Genomic DNA, 7913 nt, shown 5'->3' on the forward strand with positions numbered 1-7913 from the left:
AGCGGCATTGGACTCCATTTGGAAGATGGGATCCTGAAAGCCCAGGAGGATGCCCCATCTAACACTCCCCATGGGAGGTTGTTTGTGCCTAGAACCTTTTAGGAGAGATTTGTTTGTGGAGTACCATGAATCTCGGTTGGCTGGTCATCCTGGAATTTCGGAGACTAAGAGGCTGATCAGTCGCAGTTTTTGGTGGCCTGGGTGGCAGAAGGAAGTCATCAAGTGGGTGCGTCAATGTACTGTGTGTGCCAGGTCAAAGGCTTCACAAACCCCTGCTGTGGGGCTGCTTTGCCCTCTGGAGGTTCCTAGTGAGCCTTGGATGCATCTGGAAATGGATTTTATTACTGACCTTCCTGTGTCCGAGGGTTTTACTGTCATCTGGGTGGTTGTGGACCGTTTTAGCAAGATGTCATTTGGTTCCTTTCATTAAACTACCCTGCGCTAAGACACTCGCTAGGGCATTTGTTAAGGAGATTGTCAGGCTCCATGGAGTTCCCACCGACATTGTTTCTGATAGGGGACCTCAGTTTGTGGCTCGCTTTTGGCGTGCTTTTTGTGATAGGTTGGGATTCCATTTGTCATTTTCATCTGGGTATCATCCTGAGTCTAATGGACAGACAGAAAGAAAGAACCAGGATGTTGAACAGTTTTTGCGTTGTTTTGTGGCAGACAATCAAGAGGGGTGGTCTGAGTTTCTGCCATTCGCTGAATTTTCTCTTAACAACCATACATCCTCTTCTGCTGGGTGTTCTTTTTTTTTGTTGTACTGGGAGACATCCGTCGTTTGGTTTGTTCTCCAAATTGGTGTCGGCTGTGCCGGAGGAGGAGAATTTTTCCGGTGATTTGGAGAGAGTTTGGACTGATGTGCGTGGTAACCTTCAGGAGGCTAACAAAAAGTCCAAGAAGTATTTTAACAGGAAACGTAAAGAGGTTTTGTTTACGGTGGGTGACATGGTTTGGTTGTCGTCAAAGAATCTGCGGTTGAGGATTCCCTCTAAAAAATTGGGTCCGAAGTTTGTGGGGCCATTTAAGGTGCTTCAGGTGGTTAACCAGTCTGCTGTTAGGTTGGAGGTTCCCTCCTCCTGGAAGATTAATCCTGTGTTTCATGTTTCCTTGTTGAAAAAGGCTGATGTATCAGATAGGGATGCCATTGTCACAGTTCCTCCGGTGGTGGAAGATGGCGAATGTGAAATTTCTCGTATTCTGAATTCCAGAAGGTATAGAGGGAGATAGCAGTATCTCTTCGCTTGGAAGGGTTTCGGTCCTGAGGATAACTCCTGGGTAAGGGCAGAGGATGTCTCTGCCCCTAGACTTGTCAGAGTGTTCCACAGGAGGTTTCCTGATAGGCCTGGGCCTGGAGGATCCAGAGGATCCTCATAAAAGAGGGGGTACTGCTAGAACCTTCCTGTTAGTTTTTTTTCTATTTTGTGGTCACGTGACCTGTTGCCTATTTATTCCAGCTCCACCCTTCTGGCTTTGCTGGACGTCAGTATTATTTTGACTCTCTATCTAGCCAGGTGTTTCTGTACCTATCTCTCTAGTTCGTTTGGTCCTTTGGACCTCTAAGTACTTTTTGTCTGTTTGTCTTTTAGCTCTGCTACAACTTATGCTAGGAGGTGTCCAATTTTGTCCCAGTCCCTAGTTCTTTTAGGGACCCCTCCCTTTATTCTATAGGTCTGCGTTCAGACAAGCTGAGGACGAAGGCGGGTCTGTTCACAAGGAACAGGTTGCCCGCTGCATCGTAGGGAATCGGCTTAGTCATATTGTAGGGACAGATTCCCTTTCTTTCCTTAGTTCTTGTAGCAGATCATAACAGATGTCAGTCATCCATGCTCACTCATCAGCTCTTATGTGCAGAGGCTGACCTGAATACCGATGGATGTGTTGAAGCTGGTACTCAACAACTGCCCTCTGCTGCTCACTAATCCTTCCCAACATATGCAACATTTAGTTCCAATGCGTGGTGACACTGCACACCAGTCAGTGAGCTGGAATCTGTAAATGCTGCTGTAGCATGCCGAGGTCGGTGGAAGCTGACTTTTGGAAAAGGGTACACACGCGGCCTACTTTCACAAGCAGGTCAGGCAGATCTGGGTAGGTTTTGCGAAACCGCTGAACGACTAGGTTGAGCACATGGGCCAGGCATGGTACATGTGCGAGCTTGCCTAACTTAAGAGCCATCGCTAGGTTCCGGCCATTGTCACACATGACCATGCCTGGCTATATGTTCAGCGGTGACAGCCACAGATCTGCCTGCTCTATTACAGCTGTCAACAACTCTGCAGCGTTGTGCAGTGTGTTCCTTAAACATATTAACTTAAGCACAGCCTGTTGCCGCTTGGCCAAGGCAGTGATGCAGCTCTTCCAGCTTCCTACTGATGTGGTCATTTCATAGGTGGACACTGAAGAGGAGGAGGTGCAGGAGCTGTAGAATGTGGGGGAAACCCTGATTGACCCAGAGCCCGAAATCTTCGGCGTCGGGAGGATGTGTTCCATCCCAAGGTCCAACTGCATCCCGGCTTCCATTATATTAACCCAGTGTGCCGTCAGCGAGACACACCGTCCCTGGCCACAAACAATTGTCCATGGTTAGGTGGACCTTCCCGGTAACTGCGTTGTTGAGGGCATGGGTAATGTTCTGGGACACGTACTTGTGTAAGGTGGGGACGGCACACCGGGAGAAATAGTGGTGGCTGGAGTCCGAGAACAGAGTGACTGCCGCCGCCATGAGGTTGCAGAAAGATTCCATCTCCACAAACCCCTTTTGTTTTCAACTATTTTTCTTTCCCAATCAGTAAGAAAATTTAATTCAAGAACTCCTTTTTTGTCGCACGATTTACTGCAAAACTCATTCAAACACTCTTGGATAATGATATATAAAAATATCAAAATTGCTAAGAGTAAAAAAAGCCATCCCCTTCTCTCAAATGTACACATTTTGTAAAGTATCAAACCACTATGTACATGGCAGATAACTGCATCATCATTTACAGTTAACGTTTAAAAAAGTTATAGATGTATTCTCAGATAAAAAACAGCTGCTGCCTATTGTGAATGATGTGTTCTATCTTGACGATGAACCAGTAGATGTTTTTAAGTCTATTTTTCATATTTACCTAATGCATATGTGCACTAGTTACAAAATAATATATCCACCAACAACCGCCTACATGAGATCTCCTGGGGTTACAATATGCTTCCCTCTCTGGAGTAGTTGAAGCCGTTGACACTGAAATTGTTATAAATATAGTTGTTGAATTGACTGCTTTGGTGAGAACCTGGGAAAGAATTATAATAGGTGCTTCTATTCAAGTGTATAGTATCCTGCAAATCTGCAGATGGATCCACCGAGGAAGCTGAGTTGACATTGCTTAATTCAGTGATGTTCCTCTGGGAGAGTTTATTGACCAGCCCAAGAGACACCTGCCTGTTCACTGAGCTGGAGTCCAATGAGGAGGTCATACTGCTAAAAAAAAATTATTGAAACAGTGGGTAGAGGTGATTCCTGGGGGAGTTGTGCTAGTCATATCTTTTGAGGAGGTTTCCACTTCTGGGGATGACACGGTCATCATGAATGGGTTATCACCACCTTTCCTCCCTAGAGCTTTGCCACCTTCTTCTCCTTTATCCGCGACAGCATCAGGCTGGTTGGATTCTGATCTGCGCTTTCTTCTCCGACAAAATTTCCCATTGTCAAACATCTTCCCGCAGTTAGGATCCAAGGTCCAGTAATTGCCTTTGCCTAAACATTGTAAAAATAAAAAATATCAGTATTTTTCAAATTGAATAAAATATAAACAATATATAAATGAAAATATTTAATCTCTAAAGTACAAATTTTTAAGACAAATCTATGAAAATAAAGAGATTTTTACTGATTCACTAAACAAAAAAACGATTGGAAAAATTCTAGTTATTCAAGTGAAGAATCTAAAGTTTTTCAAAAGTTTCTGAAGTTTTTTTTGTTAAAATTATTTTTCCTGTTTAAGATTGGACCCATATGTCAGTACACTTATGAAAAAAATATATTCTCTGCTAAACTGTTTATTTTTGTTTGTATAATGCTCTATACGTGACTACCCTTGGGCCATCTGAGGGCAAGAACTCCATGAATTGAATTGTAGATCTGAAGACCTTAACACTAGGACTACTGGACTCGTGACCCCGCCTAGAACTACTGAAAGGAGTCATTTTGACTCCTTGCTTGTTTTCGTTTATTTTTAGAGTTTCATTTGTGGTTATTTATTATTAATTATATTTTTTTTAATGTATTATTATTGTGAGATCCAACAGTAATGCTTTTGATTGTTTTTTTTCTGCTTTTCTTATTTTTCTACAGAAAATAACAATAATTATAATAGACGTTTTTCAAACATTTTTTTTTATTCAAGTGCACACATATAAACAACAACTGAAGAACAAAAAGCAGAGAAAATGTAGGTGGAGGAGCATAAAAATGAAAATATGGCGCAGAATTCACCTTCTAAACATTTGGTGTTTCGCATTTTAGGCATTGCCTTTGATTTATGGCAGTACATTGCCCACACAAAGACTTACCACAAGTCTTACAATTTCCGACAGATCTATTTTTCTTGCACTTTTCTTTGATCTGGCAAAATTTTGTTTGAACCATCACTTCTGAGCATGTAGAAACTTGGGACGTGGAACCCTTTTCCCTATCTGTGACATAAGGACCACTCAACTCTCTCACAAGCGTTTGCAAAAATGCCTTGCGTGACATTTTTTGGTGGGTAATCTCCTTGAATATTATCCATGCATTTATACCCGCAAAGTCTAAGGCATTTTCAAATGCATGAACAGGCCATCTCCTTGTGCATGTTCGTGTGGTATATTTTCGTGCCATCTGATCCACTACATCTACTCCATATTTTGTTTCATTGTAAAACTTTACCATTTCTGGAGTTTTTTTAGCGGAATCAGACGCAACAACAACATCTGGATGGACGGAACTCAAAATGACAACATTTTTGTTGGGCTTTCCTTGATATACTGTAAGTGTAAAATTGTCTTCATTTCTAAACACTTTAGTGTTGTACAATTCCTCTTTCATGGATTTTATTTCTTTAGGCACTTCTCGCCTTATCTTGTTCAGTGTTCCCACGATGGTTGTTCCTTTGCTTTTTAGCTGTTTAGCTAATTTTACTGAAGTAAAATAATTATCGGTTGTAACATTGCGACCTTTTTTCAAAAACGGGTCCAATAACTTCATTACCACATGGTCAGCTAAACGGTCCTCAGCACGGCGTGTGTCATCTTTGCCTAGATAAGGGAAGCCATTTGCCAGATATTTGCTCCTCTTATCAACAGCTAGCCAATATTTGTGGCCATATTTATCTGGTTTGGAAGGCATGTACTGCGTGAATGGACACCTAGTTTTGCTTGGGAAAAGTTGCTCATCCACCATTATGTATGGGCCAGGTTTGTAACACGCAATACAATTTTCAATAAACCTGTCCCACACAGTAGAAAATAGAGCAAACTTGTCTGTTTGCAGTCTCTCCGATCGAGTAGATTTCTCATCAAATCTGAGAAACCTCATAATTTCAACAAAGCGGTCCCTAGACATTGTCGCTTTGCAAAACGGTATTCCCCAGTCATTACACCAAATACTGCTAATCGAGTGACGGTTCGTGCCAGATATTCCACGAGCATAGAATATCACAATGAATGCATCTAGCTCCTCATCAGATAGAGTTTGTTCAGCATTACACAGTAATACAAGCAGGTAAAACACAAGGAAAATGTGAAAAGTTGACATGTAAATTGAACTACATCTATATGAACATCAGGGTAAATAAGACAGAGTGAAAAAATTATGCACAAAACTTTATAGCAACATTTAGTGACAAAAGGACCTCAAAATATAGTAGGGAGTCAAAATGACTCCCTTCAGTAGTTCTTGGTAAATTTTGAAAAAAACGCGCAAATTTTTCACCAAAATAATTTATTCTCACAAAATATTTTTTTCACATCATATTTGAGGAAAAGTCACCGAGTTTCAAGCCGGAATTCTGAAAAATGTAGTCACAGAAGAGAAATAAAAAACGAAAGGAGTCAAAATGACTCCATCAGTAGTTCTAGTGTTAACAGTATTTTTTTTTTAAGTGATTTGATTTATGATTTGACATATTTAGAAAAAAAAAATTAAATTATAATTAGGATGATTGCAGTCATGTTATTACCTGGGTCATTCTCATCTCTTCGCACTTTCTTAAAACAGTCATTCAGAGACAAGTTGTGCCGAATAGAATTTTGCCATCCTGTTGTACTCTTCCTATAAAAAGGAAAATTGTCCTCCACATACTGGTATATCTGGCTCAGGGTTAGTTTCTTTTCCTGAGCATTTTGTATGGCCATAGCAATAAGAGCTGAGTAAGAATATGGAGGCCTCACTATCTTCATAAGTTCCTTCTGAGAAGGTATTGATAACTAAGCAACCACTGCAACTTGATGAATTTGGCAGGAATTGTCTCTGAGATCCATAAGAAGGTGGCATATATGAGTTTGCACTGTTCCCATGTAGATAGCTAGGCGTATTGTTTACCCCTGGACCCTTAAGCCATAAGTAAGAGTTGGTTGAATGTGGATAGTTCCCAATTCCATAGTTAGCCACCCTTGGTGCTGATAGTGCTGAATACAAGTTCTGCTGGTGGTACATGCTGATGTTTTCACTGTATGCTTCTATCTCTGTTGCCTCCTGGGCACTTTTTGGATGAATCTGATGGTTTGTAGATCCCTGATGAGCTGGAAGATGAATTGAGTTCAAGCTCTTCTTCAGCACCTTCACAAATTAAAGTCTTTCTGAAAACAGATGCCTAATGGATTTGTGCTGTCTTTATACTTCTCTGGAGTAGTGATCCTCCCTGCCAGAGGCCAGTGATTGGTGTGTTTTCGTTTTATTTATTCTTAACAACCAGTTGGACCAGTCGGTTGAAAGACAGGGGTGTGCAAAGTGAAGGACTATTCGCCAAAGAGGCAAAAGAGAGAACAATGGTTTTTTTCTCCATTTATTATTCTACTGATCTGTCTGCAACTGCTTTTCAAGACTTTTCTCCTAACTTAGATTAAAACTATGAAATAATAGTAAAAAAAAACCTTGATGCTGAAAAAGGCAAGTTATTCAAATGAACTATGCAAATCTCAAATACTTTTCACTACCCCTTACATTGATTATAACATGTAAAAAAAATGCTAAATTAAATATCGTTCGCTAAGCAGCTAAACTTCTTGACATACTTTAACTATTATTCTAATTAATCAGCAATAACAAATTAAAAGCAATAAGTAAAATAATATACAATAAAGAACATAGCGTAACAAAAATTGTAAATTCTAAAACTCCAGTTTCTTTCTCTCTTTTTAAGAATTAAATTGTTGAAAGAAATTGTTAAATACAATAAAATGTATAATGAGAATAGCATTGCATGCATCATTGTGAATTCATGTATTACTTGCCCATGTTTCAGTTTACTTGTAATTAGCATTTTTCCACATTTTTTTTATCCAAAATTTAATTAACAATTGAAATAAACAAAATTATTCAATAAAAAATACATAAGGTTTTTGTTTGATATTCATGTCACACAAGATGCAAAATTATCAAATGCCTACAATATGGTATTGACATTCCTGCTTTGAACCAATAAAATCTACTATATGTATATAGACGTGTGTGTGTGTATATATATATATATATATATATATATATATATATATATATATATATATATATATATATATATATATATATATATATATATATATATATATATATATATATATATATATATATATATATATATATATATGTACACACACATGTACCTGCTCATTAGTATCTCTTTTTATTCTACGTTTCGAACCTTTTATTTAAGACATTACCCTCAATAATA

At 39.2% G+C, this 7913-nt stretch overlaps 1 pseudogene; it reads right to left on the bottom strand.

Moving 5' to 3' along the window:
• Positions 1-7505, bottom strand: part of LOC141199815 (forkhead box protein I1c-like) — a 30191-nt pseudogene extending 22686 nt beyond the window's left edge.
• Between the last annotated feature and the right edge of the window lie 408 nt (positions 7506-7913).

The sequence above is a fragment of the Phyllobates terribilis genome, unplaced genomic scaffold, assembly GCF_046119375.1.
Source record: "Phyllobates terribilis strain yellow unplaced genomic scaffold, ASM4611937v1 Scaffold_1__5_contigs__length_1240528914, whole genome shotgun sequence".
Lineage (NCBI taxonomy): Eukaryota > Metazoa > Chordata > Amphibia > Anura > Dendrobatidae > Phyllobates > Phyllobates terribilis.